This window comes from Pseudophryne corroboree, chromosome 6 (genome assembly GCF_028390025.1).
Source record: "Pseudophryne corroboree isolate aPseCor3 chromosome 6, aPseCor3.hap2, whole genome shotgun sequence".
NCBI classification, from domain to species: domain Eukaryota; kingdom Metazoa; phylum Chordata; class Amphibia; order Anura; family Myobatrachidae; genus Pseudophryne; species Pseudophryne corroboree.
Window position 1 is genome coordinate 752,088,257 of NC_086449.1, and position 19,330 is coordinate 752,107,586.

Here is a 19,330-nt window from a genome sequence, read left to right on the forward strand (position 1 = left end):
ACGCCGAACCAGGTGAGCTGCCTCACTGGCCTGATCCCCTCCATTGCAGCCCGCATACACCATAGGCGGACGGCCGCAACAGGTGGCCCCAAGAAAGACGCCGGGGGGGTCATAGTACCGCCACACTAGCAGCCTCACCCGGAGGCCTGGGTCTGGAGCCGCAATATAAATTCTGACCCACAGTGCTTGCCGGAATGGCCCATTGATGTGCATCTGCTGAAGGGGCCGCCAGTAGCCGTGCTTCTGGGGTTAACTCCGTAGCACATCACAGTTGGGCACCCCTGAGAAGAAGAAGCTGATCTTCACGACTGATATATTCCTGACAGGGGAGTAAATCGTTACTCGATCTAGTGCAACTACCCTGCATGTGCGGCACTGAGATGTGATTTCCTCGTCTAAAATGTCCTCCTAATACCTCCCCGCAACCATTTTAGCTAGTACATACCTACACCGGGTCGCAATACTGCCGGTTTGAAGACACCTATACCACCCTAATACCGCATCCGTCAAATCTCTGTGAAAACAGAAGCCATGGCTCCCAAGAAGCATAAAGCCTCCAAAACGGTCAATCAAGTCGCCTTTTTCAAACCCTCTCCTTTCCGTAACAAACCCCCAGAAGCTGGATCCCCTGGGGTGGGCCCCTCTCCTCAATCCAAGCGGTCCTCTCTTACGCCTTCTGAGCTCCCTACCAGTGACGCATCCTCTTCAATGCGCCTCGAAGATGGGGAAGCCTTAACAATCGGCAGTATGAAGCTTTTGTTACATCAATTTAAGGACGACGTGACATCTGAGTTTAGAGCCATGCTGAAATCCTGCCAGAGCTCCATTGACGATCTGGGTGAGAGGACAAATCAGTTGGAAACTAAGATGGGCGAGGTAGTCGGTTCACACAATTCGTTGATAGACTCCCATGATACCCTGGAGGGTGAAGTGATTTGGAAGATCGCTCGCGCAGGAACAATCTGAAACTCAGAGGGGTTCCCGACTCTATTTCTAACAGCAGTCTCCACGACTATACTATGGAGATCTTCAAAAAACTGTTGCCTACCGCCAGCTCCTCAGATCTTTTGTTGGACCGAATCCATCGAATCCCTAAGGCCCGAGGCGCCCCAGAAGGATCGTCTAAAGATGTGCTGATGAGGGTCCACTTCTATCATATAAAAGAATCTTTGCTTAAGGCCGCTAGACCATCCTCTGACACGGTGGAGGCCCTGGGAAAGCTGCAACTATATGGGGACTTGTCGCAGTACACTCTCAATAAAAGACGCTCCTTCCACCCGGTCACTAATGTTCTTCGGAAGGCTGGTATCCTTTATAGATGGGGCTTTCCCACTCGTCTGTTGATCTCCAGAGACGGTTCTACCATAGCCGTCTCGTCGGCTGATGAGGGTCTGAAGCTCCTACGTAAATGGAACCTGCGGGGAGACCCCGGGCCCAGTTCTCCTGACCATCGACTCCAGCAGGACTGGTCGACGGTTGAGAAGTAATGGCATACTGATCACACTCACTTACCATAGGTACCTTCAACTGGATTGCCGTCCCGGGCCTCAGAAGTTTACAGCAGAGACTGTTACAAGTGAGACTTATGTCGGCTGACGCCTCAGAGATGGCTATGTTCTACTTGTTAACCATTGCATTATAGTTGGCACTAGTGTTTGAGAAGTACAGAGTTAATTTGTTGTCTCTCTCCGACTAAACCTTAGTTTTATAATCTAATTGTAATAGGTTTTATATAATTGACCAGAATTGTGTGTCTCTGCGGCCCTAGGGCTTTGGGAATGATAGGCCGTGTGGGTGTACATCCTCCGAGATATACAATCCTCGTCTGTTAGGTTGCGGGGAGGTTGGCCACCAACCTCTCTATTTCATTGGGTGAGGCGCTGGATGTTTTGGCGCCTTACTATGGCCCCATATCTTTATGAGGTCTGTTTCCTTTCTTTTTTCTATAATTCTCTTTTGTCTACCCCTGTCTGTTTCCCCTATGTGTCTTGTCTTCCTCAGGGTTGCGTTCCTAGAAGATGGATTCAGCGCTTGATTGTTCCGGTACTGCTCAGTCATGGTCAGGTTAGTTTCACTTAATGTTAAGGGATTAAACTCCCCACAAAAACGGAAACTAGCGCTGTCCTCCTTCCATAAAATGAAGGCGAATGTTGTTGCGGTTCAAGAAACCCACTTTAAAAAATTGGATCCCCCTAAATTTTACGATAACCGTTTTCCTACTTGCTATATGGCTAATGGCCCTACAAAAAAGGCTGGTGTAGCGATACTCTTTTCCTCGAACTGCACTTTCACTTTAGAGTCCCAAATAGCAGATCCTGAGGGCCGTTACCTCATATTAATAGGGGTATTAGAAAATTCTATGGTCACTCTAGTCTCATGCTATGCTCCCAATACTGGTCAGCTCTCTTTCTGTAGGAAAATTTGTGCTCTGATACAAAAACATACTAAGGGGTCGGTTTTGATCTTGGGGGATTTTAATCTAGTTGTCGACCCCCTACTGGATAGATCTAGTACTACTGGTAGCACTAGGTTGGGAAGTCGGAAAGCTCGGGAGGGGAGGCCTAACCTCCGCCAGTTACTGGGGGAATTCGACCTATACGATGCATGGAGAACTAAACACCCCACAGAGAGGGACTATTCTTTCTACTCGCATGCACATTGCACATACTCTAGGATAGACCTTGCCCTGACAAACAAAGAGACCCTGCAGGCTATCCGGGAAATTAAAATATTGCCAATGACCTGGTCCGATCATTCCCCGATAATGGTAATATGGGATTTGGAGACAGGTGGGATCCCCCCAGGGCCTTGGAGACTGGGGCGGTTCATGCTCAATAATCCAGATGCCCTTAGCACTATTAGACAATCTATACAAACATATCTTGACACAAACAAATCAGAAGATACCTCGACCTTTAACAACTGGTGCTCTTTTAAAGCGGTGATTCGAGGCACAGTCATTCAGACTGCTGCCAGACTTAAACGAACCCAACAGGCAGAACGCTTATCTGCTGATAAGGAGGCTGCCAGACTGGAATCATTGCATAAAGCGAACCCGCTCAATAAGACTACCCATAAGCTTTTATTAGCCGCCCGGGAAAGAGTAAACATTTTTTCACTTTAAGGACGTGCAGCGCAATATTGCTAGATTAAACCAGAGGTTTTATGTACTAGGTAATAAAGCGGGACGTCTTTTGGCTCGGAAGCTACAGTGTAAACGAGCTAGAGCCAGGATTCACTATGTTTGCTCCGCGTCTGGTTCTAGAGTATCTGACCCCTATGATATGGCAAACACCTTTGCAGAGTATTACTCCCACCTATACGACTTAAGGTCCGACCCGTCCACCCCCCAACCCAGAGAGGTCGATATTCATTTGTTCCTCAAGGAAATTTCCCTCCCGACGCTGGATTCCGCGGCTAGCCGGTCCCTTAGCGCCCCTTGGACATTGGAAGAACTAGACACTGCTGTTTCCGGTCTTCCGAAGGACAAGGCCCCTGGCCCTGATGGCTTCCCCTCCAATTTCTATAAAGCATATAAGAATGAATTGGCCCCCCTACTGCTGTCTGTTTTCAATGAGGCATCGGACGTGGGAAAGCTTCCCAAAGAAATGCTTGAGGCGCAAATAGTTGCCATTCCAAAACCTGGTAAGCCCACTACAGCAGTACAAAATTATCGTCCCATAGCCTTGTTGAACACAGACATTAAGCTCTTTGCAAAGTTAATTGCCAATCGTCTTTCCCCTCTGCTCCCTTCCCTCATAGCGGCTGACCAGGTGGGCTTCGTCCCGGGCAGGCAGGCCCCGGACAACACCCGGAGGGTGTTTAACATTCTTGAACACTGTGATGCGCATAAAACACCCCTCCTTATACTCTCTTTAGATGCCGAAAAGGCGTTTGATAGACTCCATTGGGGATATTTGAGAGCTGTTTTAGATAAATATGGGTTCGCTGGGAGGTTCTTGGACTCCGTTTTCGCTCTCTATTCTGCCCCCTCTGCAAGGGTGTTTGTTAACGGATGTTTGTCAGGGGCTTTTAATATCACCAATGGAACCAGACAGGGATGTCCCTTGTCACCCCTTATATTCGCTCTAGCTATTGAGCCACTAGCTGAGACAATTAGGACTGAACCATTGATTACAGGCCCAGAAATAGGGGGCTTGACTCACAAGATCAGTTTATTTGCCGACGACATATTGCTCTGCATCACTCGTCCAGAGGCCTCACTAGCTGCGCTTCATGCCGTCCTTGACCGATATTCTAGAATATCATATTACAAATTGAACACAACCAAGACTGAAGCCCTATCGCTACACATACCACCACGCACTGTGACCCGACTTAAAGATCTATACCGTTATGCCTGGCAGGACAGATCCATTAAGTATTTAGGAATTCACCTCTCCCTAGACAGAGACCTCTATGAATGTAATTGTAATGTACCCCTTCTTAGCGCCTTTGAAAAATTAATAAAAGAATGGTCCCTTCATGAAATATCCTGGCTAGGAAGAATTTCCGCGACCAAGATGATCCTACTCCCTAAACTTCTGTATCTGTTCCGGGCTATACCTCGTAGCTTCCCCAGACCTCTCCTGGTGAAAGCTAATACCATTATTTCTCAGTATATATGGAAGGGGTCGAGGCCCCGCATAGCCAGACAGGTCCTGATGTTGCCTAAATCGGTCGGGGGGGTGGCATACCCTAATTTGAAAGCATACCACTCCGCATGCCTTCTCAGCCAGGCCCGAGATTGGTTTGACTTGCGCAGCCCCAAGCCATGGGTTCTTATAGAAAGGTCCTTCTTGGGTTCTATCGACCTGAGAGATATGTTTTTGCTGCCTGCTCAAAGTGTCCCTAAGCGGCTAGGCCCTGGGGAATCGATTAGATGTACCCTGAAGCTCTGGCATACGGTCGCTGCGTCTGATCCTAAAGTCGTATTGCCCGCGGCTAACTTAGAAATTAAGACTATTGCTAGTCTCATACCCAACCTGGGATTGGATAATTGGATCGCTGCTGGTGTTGTGCAGTTAGGGGACCTATACTCAGAGGGAGGGTTGGTGCCCTTTTCTAAGTTATTAAGTAACTCGGGGATCCCGAGGCAGGACTTCTTCAAGTACTTGCAGATCCGACATTGGCTGCAGTCTTGTGGGAGAGAGGGGGTGGTACCCGTCCCCCTGCCTGCCTCCCTCCGTCTCGGGCTGTCTTCCCCGGACCATGGGGGTGGGATATCAAGATGGTACCAGTATATAACTCTCCTTTCTAAAAGGGGCAAGTTCCCTTCACAGCTGAAGTGGGAGAGGGATCTCTCCATAGTCCTGCAGGAGGAGGAGTGGGACTCCATCTCCTCGAAGTGCTTTGGGATCTCGAGATGTCTTCAGCATTCTGAGATGTACTTCAAACTGTGCCAAAGGGCGTACTTTACTCCACAGCGACTCCACATCATCTGGCCTTCGATTTCCCGGTTATGCTGGAGGAATTGTGGCCACGTAGGTAACATCCTGCACGTGTTCTGGGAATGCCCTGTTCTGAGGTCGCTGTGGACTGAAGTGTTCTCTCTTCTCCGGGAAGTGTTGGGGGTTGAGGTCCCTATGACTCCTATGTTCGCCTTATTCCATTATACCTCACCTGAACTCTTGCGCTGTGATAGATATATTGCTGGTCATATTCTCATATCAACTAAGGCTGCAATTGGACAGCTTTGGAAAACACCAACTGTACCCACCCTCCATGCCATTGTTAACAGCACACATAAACACTATCTATTTGAAACGTCTGGAGGTTACGATACAACCTCACCATCTTCAGTACTGAATTCATGGCTGAAGTGGAAAATATTTAGGGAACGGACAGGGCTGCCTATGCTTGCCGCCAATCCTTTAGAAATGCCGCAGTTACACTCTCCACAATCTGAGGCTGCCTGAGTATTACTGCTATATTTAGTATATATCACTCCTTATTAAGTTCGATAATCGATCAGATGTGTTGGGAACTTTCCCATCAGTGGAACCTAACCCGTGTCTTTGTTATCCCCTATGTGTCTCCATGTGTTGTCTCTCTTCTTGCTCTACCTTACTTTTCTCTCTATCTGTTAGATGTTAGTTTTATATCTGTCTTAGGGCGGATTTGGCAGTACAGGATTAGGACATTGTAAACACTGTTGTACTGTTAACGCATCGTTATATTTCTGCTTGATATCTTGATCAGTCAACTCACACTCATATTGGACTGTACTTGTGCTGCCTTATCCGGCTGTGTATGTTAATGTTTAAAAAAAAATAATAAAAACCATTGATTAAAAAAAAAAAGAGGGACATTTTGCACGAGACTGTAAATCAAAGAATGCACAAAGATCATACCAACCCCCTAGACAACGACATGGCACACGATATTGGGAGCAAGGACCGTAGAGACGGAGTTATGAGCCACACGCAGGGGAAACAAAAAGGTATCCCCCAAAAAGAGACTGGCAACTCACTGATAGATCCCATTTACCCCCTTCACAGGTAATAGCTGCCAGCACGATACAGGGAGGCCACCACGCACCATAGGGGCGAGGCCACACCTGTAATCTACAGCCAGTGAAATTAAATGCGAACCTTGGAAGTGAACCCGAGGTCACAATTGATGTAGCTGGTAAATCTCTAAATTTCCTTGTAGATACGGGGGCGGCCAAGTCAGTGATAAATTCGACCGTGGGCATGAGAACCACTGGTAAAACAATTCCAGCCATGGGAGTAACAGGAGTAGTACAGCACTACCCTTTAAGCAAACCCGCAGAGATTACGATAGGGCCTTTGCATACCAAGCATTCTTTCCTGCTGGCTGCATCGTCTCCGACTAATCTCTTAGGGAGAGATTTACTGTGCAAAATGGGATGCGTCATATACTGTACTCCTGAAGGTGTGTTCTTGGACATACCCGAAAACCACGCTCAGGAAGCACAAGATATGCTAGACTCCCCAACAAGATTAATGTCACACACTGTTATTGTAAATAGGTGTCCGTCCAAGGTAGAAGAAATTATTTCCCAGATACCGGAGTCACTTTGGACCAAAGATGGACAAGACACTGGATTGATGGCAAATGTAGCCCCAGTAGTTGTGCAAGTAAAAGATGGTAGGATAGCTCCAAAAATCCCACAATATCCTCTGAAGCCAGAGGTGGAGTTAGGAGCTTGCTACAACAGGGCATTCTGGTAAGGACGTCCAGCACTGCAAATAGTCCCATCTTCCCTGTTAAAAAGAGTGGGGGGAGGGGCTACCGATTAGTGCAGGATCTAAGAGGGATCAACAAAATAGTTGAGAGTCAATTCCCCGTAGTGCCAAATCCAGCTGTCATCCTAATGCAAATCCCTCCCACTGCCAAATTTTTCACTGTGATTGACCTCTGCTCCGCTTTCTTCTCGGTACCTCTGCACCCTGACAGCCAATACTTATTTGCATTCACATACAGAGGAGTTCAATATACATGGACTCGCTTACCCCAAGGTTTCATAGACAGTCCAAGTATTTTCTCACAAGCCCTGCATGATTGTTTACAGTCTTTCCAACCAGTGAGTGGATCAGTATTGATACAGTACGTGGACGATTTACTACTGTGTTCAGATTCATTGGAAGCGTCCCTGAGAGATACGAAACAGCTCCTGTTTCATCTTTCAGTCACAGGACACAAGGTTTCCAAAGACAAGTTACAATTATGCCAGACCCGTGTGAAGTATTTGGGACACTGTCTAACACAAGGACTGAGACACCTTACCGCTGATAGAATTCAAGCAATTCGTGACATGACCCTGCCACAAACCCAGCAACAGATCAGAACGTTTTTAGGAATGTGTGGGTATTGCCGTAACTGGATCCCAGGTTTTTCCATACTGGCCTTACCTTTGCAGGAGATGGTCTCATCAAGTAAACCTGATCGGATCTCGCACACAGACGAATCCGAGATGGCATTTGAGAGACTTAAACAGTGCCTAACGCAGGCACCGGCATTAGGTATGCCTGACTATGGAAAACCCTTTGAGCTGTACGGAACAGAGAGTGCTGGTTGCGCAGCAGGTGTCCTAACCCAGAAGCATGGTGATGCCAGCAGGCCGGTAGCCTACTACAGCGCTCAGCTAGATACGGTAGCGCGATCCCTCCCCACATGCTTGCGAAGCGTTGCAGCAATAGCATTGCTAGTCACAAAAAGCGAAGATGTAGTGCTAGGACACAACCTCACAATTCATACACCACAATCAGTGTCAGCCTTACTAAATTCTGCCCAAACCAGACACGTCTCATCAGCGCGGTTTACAAGATGGGAATTGGCACTGATGGCCCCAGTAAACATTACCATAAGGAGATGCAGCGCATTAAATCCTGCAACATATCTCCCAGGTGTGCCTGGACAGGCACAAAGGGTGGGGGATGAGAATAATGGTGAAGGAGGATTTAATACAGAGGATGACACACATGATTGTATGGAATATTTGACCCAAAATTTCACGGCAAGACCTGACATCAGTGACAACCCACTGGAAGATGTAGATTTTACTTTCTACACTGACGGTAGTTGTCACAGACAGACGGACTCGGGAGACTTGTGTACTGGATACGCAGTCGTAGATGACCAAGGTACCATAGAAGCAGAACCGCTAGGCCCACCTCACTCAGCACAAGTTGCTGAACTGGTTGCCCTAACCAGAGCATGTGAATTGGCTAAGGGCAAGTCAGCCAATATCTACAGAGATTCTAGGTACGCATTCGGAGTAGTCCATGATTTCGGAGCCCTATGGCGCCTCAGAAATTTCATGACGGCAGCTGGCACACCCGTAGCGCATGCAGCCCACATCAAAAGACTTCTAACAGCGATACAGGAACCCGACAGAGTGGCTGTTATCAAGTGTAAAGCTCACACATATAGCCAAGACCCGGTATCACTTGGTAACAGCCGAGCAGACGAAGCTGCTAAATCAGCAGCTAGTAACCCCATACAAACAGATAGTACACGACTGATGGTATTTAACACTGTAAACACACAGAAATTGTGTGAAATGCAAAATTTGTGTTCTCCACAGGAAAAAGCAGTTTGGAAGTCAAAAGGATATGACCAGGAGGACTCTGGACAGATGGACATGGTAAACCAGTGGCACCAAGAGCATACCTTCCAAGTCTAGCGGAAGCAGCACATGGGCTGACTCATCTAGGCAAAGAAGGGATGTGTAAGCTAGTAAGAGCTTATTGGTGCGCCCCAGGATTTTCTTCCCATGCGGGTAAGAGAGCGATGACATGCCTCACCTGCTTGAGGAAGAATATCGGAAAGGCAATACCGACAGAGCCATCTCATATCCCTCCAACAGATGGCCCTTTCCAGGTGATACAAATTGATTTCATACAATTGCCACCTTGTAGAAATTTAAAGTATGTTTTGGTCTGTATTGATGTATTCTCAAATTGGGTTGAAGCATTTCCTGCGGCCACAAATACCGCTGTATTTACTGCAAAGAAAATTGTGCAGGAATTTGTGTGTAGGTACGGTATCCCTAGAATAATTGAAAGTGATAGGGGTACCCATTTCACAGGTGAAGTCTTTCAAACAATGTGTAAATTGATGGGAATTAATAGTAAGCTGCATACTCCGTACCGCCCCCAGGCGAGCGCGAAGGTGGAAAGAGTAAACAGCACTATTAAAAATAAATTGAGCAAGGTAATGACTGAAACAGGACTGTTATGGCCTGAAGCTTTGCCAATCGTATTATACAGCATCAGAACCACTCCCAGGTCCCCTCTTAATCTGTCTCCTTTTGAAATTCTGTTTGGTCGACAACCCCATGTTATAATTAACCCCCAGGATGATTTGAAATGTAACAATGAAGTAACCGTAAAGTACTTGGTTAAGATGAGTAAGCAATTGAGGAATCAGAATGATAATCTAAAGTTGGTGATTCCTGATTTGCCATACAGTAATTGTCATGACATTGAACCTGGGGATTATGTAATGATACAGAATTTTCTACGCTCAGGTTGCCTTATTGACAGATGGGAAGGACCATATCAAGTCTTATTGACCAGCACAACTGCTTTGAAGGTTGCAGAGAGAGAGACTTGGGTCCATTCGTCTCATTGTAAAATGGTCACTGACCCAGAGAGGTCCCGTGATAAAGAATAGACGGTAGAGGTTGTATCACTAGAGTGTCTGTTCAGGGAGGATTGAGACAACACCTGAGCGCTGAGAATAACAAGACCGGAAGCTTGTCGAGCCAGATTTCTTTTTCCCATTTGTTATTTTCTCCAGTTCCCACCTCCCTCCTATTTCCTTTCCCCCTTCTTAGTTTACTCCTTTTACTCCTCTAAGATGGACTTGCCCCAAGAGACTGTGATCCGGATTTTCCTGTTGACCCTGATGTTGACCAGAGCAGTCTGTTTCGGTGAGAGTACCATGGAGGTCGAGAAAGGATCAGGAATGGGTTCTGATGACCAGGATGCAGGCGTAGATTTCCAAGAACAACATAATCTCCGAGTAAAGGCGAGTATCAGAAAACGATCTGGTAGCATTGACAATAGAAGGAATTGTGAAGGATTGTTAGCTGAAGAGAACTGCATCTGTAGGCATTGTGACATTATAGTTGAGGATGGGTGCATAAAGAAATGTCAGTCCAGTTTTAATGTCCACATGGACCGGCATCCATTGAGTGACTATCACTCATTAGTGGGTAAAGTGTTAAATCAGACAGACTGTTGGGTATGCTCTCAAGTACCTCAAGGCCATAGCAAATCAGGACTAGTACCATTCCCTTTAACGGTAGGAGAGGTACTTGAGCTAAGTGGTGGGAGGCCGGTGGACAAGAGGTTTAATATCTCTAGTCCTCCTAGTTTGAAGCTCCACCAATATCATGTGGATAGGTCCTTAGTGTGCTTTAACATTTCCAATCCCCGAAAGCCGGGAAATTGGGAAGTGTCATGGAGTAATCAAACCATGACATTCTCACATAGAGCCGACAGATTGCCCATAGACACAGAACTTATACGCCAGATAGCCGACCATAGGAAATTCTTTCGGTATAGGTACACCTTAGGAAGTAGGATCATGCGAGTTGGAGAAGTATCACCAGGATACTGTGCACAGATCGTACAAACTGATACGTGTACTAAACAGATGGAAGAATTAGGGCTAGGAGAGTTCACATGGAAAATTTGTAATATGGTTATGTCACACTCCGTCCCATATGTTCTCCCCGATGATGCATACTTCATATGCGGGAGGAAGGCGTATAAGTGGCTTGCCCCAAACTCAGAAGGGTTGTGTTATATTGGAAAAGTACTGCCTGAGGTAATGACTGTATCCCACACTAAAATGAAAGATATTCACCGTGGTGCCCAAGCTCCTTATACTCACACTCATTACGAGCACATCGTTAAACGGCACTTGATAGAAAGAACAGAGCATTCAGCCTCTGACCTGATCCATGAATCCACCGGGATTCAATTCCTACTCGCGTTAGATATCACTCGTACCGCTAGAGGAGTGATAAATTATAAATATATATCTGCGCTTGCAAATTTATTAGACAATATCACCGAAATGTATGACGACACATTCAGGTACACTGGGAAAGAGTTACAAGCCTACAAAACGGAACTGGTTCAGCATAGGATGATTCTCAATTACCTCACAGCTGTGACAGGCGGGTATTGTGTTACCCTGGCAACTCAATATGGAATCAAGTGCTGCACGTACATTACAAACAGCACGGAGGACCCAGCCGAGGTCATAGACCAAAAGATGGATGACATTTTACAATTAAAATGGGAGTTCCGAAGGAAACACAATCTCACCCTGGCTGCTGTGGGTAATGAGCTGACCAGTTGGGTGTCATGGTTGAACCCACGAAATTGGTTCTCTGGTTTAGGAGAATGGGCCCAAGGTATTATCATGGATGTAGGGAAATTTCTTTTGTGTATTCTGGGTTTCATCATATTGGTCGGTCTGATATTTAGATGCGTTCGGGTTTTAACGAAGTGTAAACGTAATGCCCGAGTGATGAATTTAAGAAGCGAGGACACTGTATTAACAACGATTAATTTGATGTATGACCCAACAATAGAGACAATGTTGTGATGAAAATGTGATTCCACGGTCCGTTTCTTTCACCCGTTTCTCCTTTGTTTTCCTCCAAGGTACAAAGACATCCGCTTGGAAGAAGAATTTGACAACCTTTTACACAGACCATTGATGGACAATGCCATAGACCCCCATTTTCCCTAGTGACTCTAAAATTTTACGATAGCCCAACACTTCAAAGATTGTAAGTCTATGGACATTGAGAAAGCTTTTTGCTCAAGCAATTATAGCAAAAGCATCGGGAGACTACAGTCAACATGTACATCGAGACAAGACACAAGACAAGACCTCAAGCAACAAATGTACATTAAACTCACATAGTTTACGACTGCATTTACCATAATTGCTTCTTATCTTCACCTCTACAACCCTCAGGTAATGACACACATAGTCGATAGGGAATATAGGCACAGATATCAGCACTCGCATATCCCCCCATTCATGTATCATCAACTAAAATGTGCTCCCCCATTTTGTTGCAACCAAAAGCCGAAAAGAGCTCGGTAAAGTTTGACAGCCCATCCACAGACCCGTACCACGGGATAAGAAGGAATTCAAATGTATGCTTCGCAATACCTCGAAGCTTGATTTAAAACACGTACGGCACGATGATACATGACCCCTCAAACATGGACTCATACATACATTCTTCCACTATCTCACTAGGTCATACCTTTTTCCCACCTTCTTCTCTTCTCCCTTACCTAATCATAGAAATGTATTTTTACATGACATATATTTTTCTCTTTTTTGAACTGTTTTAGGAAGTGGCAGTTATTGGTGACTGCCAAAGGGTGGACTGTCAAAGTCAGAAAAATATTTCACTGCACGTTGCCATATATTCACCTCATGCGCGTGCCTGCTGCACGTGCACATTCTCTCCCGTGCGTGCGGATACTCGCAACCGCCCATGGCGCCTCGGCCATGCGCTCGAGCGCGTGGTATGTGCATTTACGGTAGACTTTGTGTGCGTCTAGCGGGCGACTCAATCGTTTAATGATAGAACCAAATAGCATGTTTTATAGGTAATGTTCCCCTTAATGATAACTGTAAGTTTGTTTAATGTGACTTGTTCAAGGACTTGGGAATCCCTCTTTTTGTTGTACAAAGGGTCTGATTAAGGTTGAACAGCTGTGTCTGGTACCTAACTGAAGAGTATTTTAATAGCAACAATCCGGTGTTGGTTAGGTAAAGATTAATCGCTCCTGCGTGTAGTTATGGCCATTAGTAGTTTCTGGACATATTCTATATTTGCAGTTCATTATCCATGCGGCGGGAATCCGGAGATTCCCACCCACCTGAGCTGTTTGTAATAGTCACAGCCCACCTGTTCAAACTAACCTATGACCTTTTGATATGATGCGAGGAGACATTCCTGTGTCCAATGAACAATGAGATTGTAGGTCCCTTTGTAGTATACTGTACCCAGTGTATATAAGATCAGCCAGCCTGAACAGCTCTCTCACTCTCCACAAACGGTTTTCATATTGATTAACTCGGGGCTGGTACCAGGCTGCGCTGCGATCGTTCCCAGTGTGTGTGTAAGTAATTCTCTGTGATTATTTCGCTCTTTGTTTGTATTGGCCACATTCTCTCTCTCTGTTTAGTTTAAGATTGTAAACGTTATTGTATATTTCTGTCTAGATATTCTGTTAGAATTATATGTTAGTATGTAGTGTATGACTTGTAACTGTTTTACCCCTTTTCGATATAACTAAAAGCTTGTTAGTAAAGGTGTTGGATCCTTAGCACGGTATCGTGTGTTCATTACATTGCAGAGAGTAATAGGAGCGTCTCGATCGCTCAAACAGCTTTAGTGTTAACAAGGTTAAGCAGCGTTATATCGCTACAGTGTTTCAGTACAAGGTTTACAGTATAAGAATATCCTTTCTGTGTGTTACATTCAAGGTTTACTGATTGTCATCTTGTGAGCGTCTGCGCCGCTCGTGATCTCCTCGTGGTCTCGAGCGTCCGCTACACTGATAGCGTAGCATTACGGTTGTCACTCGCCTATAGCGTGCTCGACACCACGCATTAAGCTGTAAGCGAGCGTGCCACATGTGCGTCTCGATCACGGCCTAGCGTATGCTACGCTAAATACGTACCCTTACGGTACCCCATACGCCAATTGCGTATTGTGTCTCTTACCCATTATTGTTAAGTTATAAGGTAATCTAAATCAGCATTATCAAGTATATTGTCTGTCAAGGTCTGGCCTCCAATGTACACTAATTGAGTATGCGATTCCATTGTAAATTGTGGCTGGCTGCCTCCCCAGTAGCTGTATGAACTATGTGCGTCTTTGTGCTGTAGCTGCGGAGCGCTCCTGGTGGCCTCACTCCCGGTGGCTCTGCTGGGTGGCTGCAGCTCCTATAGTGTCACTTATACCACTCTGCGACACATTTCAAGGGCCGGGCGTGCCAAAAGTGATGTCACATTTGGTCACAGATTTAATCTCCCCTCCCTAAAAAGGGAAGTCTCTGAGCACTGTAGAGTGCCAGAGTATTAGGCTCTAAGCCTACCCAGTTTGTTTGACTATTCTTATCATCTTCCCCCCTAATACTGTTTCTAGTTATTTCTGGTATAGACTTTGACTTTTCCTAGACCTGATTCTGCTCGCTTAATGGTACTGCCATTGTCCACCTAGTTCTGACCCATTCCTAATGACTACACTCCAGTTTGCCATAAGCAAATAATCTCCGCTTGACCTCAGTTCCTTCATACTACCAGTCTTAGACATTGTAATACAGACTGAGGGCTGCAACCTGCATATCGGACACAGCAAACTCCAATTCCCCCTGCATGGATCCCTGATGAAAGCCACCAATATGTTAGACTCTTCACCTCAATTCCTTGTATTAGCCATCTGCAAGCGTGTGGTCTCCATCCGCATCATCCACCCAAGAGTTGTGATAGAAAGTCAGTGGCTTTTAACCATCTGGGGAAGCCCCATTGATGAGGCATGTGCCTAGAAGGACCACTTTCTGGTGAGAGCAAAGAATCAGAGCCTGCTGGGCTTTCTGGCTGGTAGGCATCGGGTCCATCCCCAAAAATGCATACTGACAATAAGTGTAGAAGTTAGATTTTTACTTGGCAAGGGTGCATGCTCTTGTGAGGTCTAATAACTCAGCAGAGAAGACAAGATAAATAGGCATTTTCACATGCATGATACTACAGACAGACAGCACATAAGGGTTGTATAAAGGGGTGACTTGCAGTGGCATAACATTTTTTATTGTTCCCATGCAATGATGTGAATCTAGATAAAGATAAGAGGGAACACTGGACGCCTTGTGATCGATGCTTTCTTATATGAAAACTATACAAATAGGTAAAAACAAAGTTTACCAAGGGAGCGCATATGCATCAATTTATTAAAATACACGCACAACATCACATTATATATAGAAATTCATATGTTTTACAAATTAAAATCTTCAGCCCAAAAGTCTTCAGCCCAATTTCCCTTAGGAAAATCCCGCTGTCTATGTTGAGGTAATTAAGCTGCCTCCATATGCAATAAAACCCCAATTACTGGGATAAACAAGTGTACAGCAGGGTGTTGGTTATTTCTCTGAGCCTTACACGGCTTCCGTAAATGATAGCACTGAGTGGAGAGGGAGAGCGCCAGACCACCTGGCTAGCGGTCACGGCACTATGCTCGACCTACAATGAACTCGGGTGTGCACTGATGAGAAGCAATATGAGGGGAGGGGTGATCAATTCCTCTTACCCTCTTGATCGGCAGCAATTGATCCTTGGTAGCAGCGGCAAAGATGGTCCCGATCTGTAAACAGGAGTAGTGCTTGTTCATCGGATCTAATCGGAACAGAGTGACAATGCTAGAGGTAGTAGTCCTAGTAGTCTTTATATGAAAAGACAGGAATGGAGCACATGCTGTGTTTTTGTTTTTAACATTAGGCACAGCACCATGTGTGGAACATACACTGTAGAGTCAGTGGTAAACACAGATCCAGAGAGAGATGCTGCGGATTGCATAACAATTGCAACATCAGAACAGCAGAGACAACTGAATCAAGGAATAGAATAGAATATGCAACTGGTGCGTATTTGTGGGTGTGGATCATAGGGTTGACCACTCTTAAGTCGACAGTCATTAGGTCTACCACTATTGGTCGACAGTGACTAGGTCGACGTGGAAAAAGGTCGACATGGGGTTGTTTATTAAAAATGGTGTCGTTTTCTTCGTAAAAAAAAAAGTGTCCGGGAACCCCAATTAATGCACCGTGTCCCCTCGCATGGCTCGCGCTTCGGGCAAGGTTACTATTCCAAATTGTAGTCCACGTGGATCGTAAAGTATGAAAAAGTTAAAAAAATGGGAAAAACTCATGTCGACCTAGTGACCATGTCGACCAATAGTGGTTGACCTAATGACTGTCGGCCTAAGTGTGGTCGACCTAGAGACCGGATACCGTATTTGTATGCATTGTGTAAGTGATTCTTAAGCATCAGCCTTCTCATGATGGTAAAGAGTGAAAGTTTGGCAGAAAACTGGATTATTCAGAGCAAATATACAAGAAAATGTCTGATTGATATGAAAGCTGCTTCTGCATTTGTGTCCCAGGAGAAAGGATCTGGGGCGTGCATAATGAGCCCAATATGGAAAGGTATTGACAATTGAAGCAAAACTAAGTATACATTACATATACCTCCCTACATGACCCTCTCCAGGAGGGACACAATGCTCTGCTCCTGGACTTTTCTCATAATGTATGATTGCCGGCACCTGTGTTGAACAGGTTAATGCAGTGATTTTCAACCTTTTTTTATTCGCGGCACACCAAACAATATTTTAAAATTGCCAAGGCACACCATCAGTTCCCCACAGAAAAAAACAAAACACACACATTGGCCCTCACAGGAAAAAAAAATCCACACATACATTGGCCTACACAGAAAAAACAATCACATTTCTCCCCACATAAATGATGTTGCTCACACATAAATCATATTGCTCCACACATAAATCAATCACATTGCTCCCCACATAAATCCTATTGCTCCCCACATGAATTATTCACATTGTTCCCCCCATAAATTCTTATTCTCCCCACATAAATCCTATTGTTCCCCACAGGAGAAATAAAAAACAAATTGTATTATCAGCTGTCCTCCTCCCTGTCCCTCAGTGGCGGGGGCTGTTCATAGTGGAGTTCTGCGAATATTGAGCAGCGGGCGGTCAGGCAGGTGTGGATGTGGGTTGGCAAGGAAAGCTGTATATGCAGGCGGGAAGTGGAAGATGTGTATGCAGGCAGGTGGGCTGGCTGGGTGGTGAGATGCGGAATCCGTGACCTATGATATCACACTGTTTTCAAGGCATAGGTCACGGCCGGAGCACGACTGTTCACTCTGAAGGTGCAGGAAGCTGCTCTGGCTCCGCGGCATACCTTGCAACTGGGCGCGGCACACTGGTTGAAAAAGCCTGGGTTAATGGATAAGAAAGGTGTTTCTGGCAATCATAAATTAAGAGGAAAGTCCAGAAGCAGAGCATTCTTTCCCACCTGGAGAGGGCCATGTTGGGAGGTATGGATTAGCAACAATAGCTGGCCATAGACATGAAGTTTTCCATCTGGGAGACAGTGACACTGGTATACCCTGTTGCAGTGGGTATTCTCATTCTTACAGAAAGAAGCACAAATGCTATCATCCCACTTTCACTTTTCTTTTAATTTCCATTCCACGTCCCCTTCTCTGGCACTTTGTAAGTTACAAACAGAAGTCCCTTTAACTCATGAGGATCTTGCTATGTTTGCCTATTTCCTCAACATTGATCAATTCAACAAAATATTGACGCAACTAGATAAAGGATCATATGTAAAGACAGCAGCAGACCCTCCAACATGACCCGCCCCACTAGGTACAAAATACTCTGTTTCTGGACTTCCCTCTTAATTTATGATTTCCATCACCTGTGTTGAACTAGTTAAATGATAAGAAAGCTGTTTCTTCACAGGTAATGGCAATAATAAATTAAGAGGGAAGTCCAGAAACAGAGCATTTTGTACCTAGTGGGGCGGGTCATGTTGGAGGGTATGCAGCAGTGACCCAGAATCATCTACATCCAGCTATCACTCGCTTGCTTGACCAAACCAGAGCTGCACTGAGCAAAAGAAATTCACTGAAACTGTCTTATCAAATACTGATGCTGTACATTATTGCATAAGACGGAACAGGACAGGTCCTTTTTAAACCCATTAAGGCAGATGCATTAAGCCTGGAGAAGGGATAAAGGAGTGATAAAGTAAGTGCAAGGAGATAACGCAGCAGCCAATCAGCTCCTAACTGTCATTTTTCAAATCCGTAATGATTGGCTGGTGTGTTATCACCGTGCGCTTATCACTGCTTTATCCCTTCTCCAGGCTTAATACATCTGCCCTCTATTTGTTCTCTTTGATCAGTCCCTTCCCTGAAATTTGATTAGAGTGAACTACTCCAAGTGTACAGGAGGGGGAGGATGCAAAGCCTTCGTTTGCACATTCGTCTAATAAAGTTCTTCTGCAAGTGTGTTTCTTCTTCTGGTGTGTGATAGTGTTTTCCAGCTTGGCAAGACTGCTGTAAACTGAACTACAGTTGTTGCAGATAAGTGTGGATGCCTAAGTGTGTGGCTGATCAAGAAAGGAGACCTGGTGAGTAAACAAATGTATTTTTAGGGTTAAATGATTAAACTCGATACCTCCCAACATGACCCTCTCCAGGAGGGACAGAATGCTCTGCTCCTAGACTTCCCTCTTAATTTAAAATTTACATCACCTGTGCTGAAACACCTTTCTTACTCATTAACCAGTTCAACACAGGTGCCTGCAATCATACATTAAGAGGGAAGTCCAGAAGCAGAGCATTGTGTCCCTCCTGGAGAGGGTCATGTTGGGAGGTATGAAACTGCCTTATGTGTTCATTCAGCAGAGGAAATTTATCAGAAGGCAGTTACTACTTGCTCCAGTATTGACAGCTTGTAGGGCTGTATAAATTCCAATGTACACTGTTGTAACTGTTGGGGTAAAATGGCAATATATCCGTACAACCTCTATAACCTAAGCACTCAGTCAATAGTACATGTACCTCAAGTGCCTTTGGGAGACTTAAGGAGTACTTCACATCCCTAGAAATTAAGCAAGTAATGAAAATAATACTAGTTAAGTCTCCCATATCCAAAATATTCCAAATACCAAATTATTTGAGTGCGGCTAAGATAATGCCACTTTTGCTTTCTAAC

General features: G+C 45.3%; 1 protein-coding gene across 1 annotated transcript in view; it reads left to right on the plus strand.

Annotated features, from left to right (window-relative positions):
• The first annotated feature begins 18,611 nt into the window (after positions 1 to 18,611).
• Positions 18,612 to 19,330, plus strand: part of LOC134933397 (leukotriene C4 synthase-like) — a 243,555-nt gene continuing 242,836 nt past the window's right edge. Inside the window, exon 1 of the mRNA XM_063928543.1 lies at positions 18,612 to 18,743. The gene's annotated coding sequence lies outside the window, so the exon portion shown is untranslated. The remainder of the gene's footprint in view (positions 18,744 to 19,330) is intronic.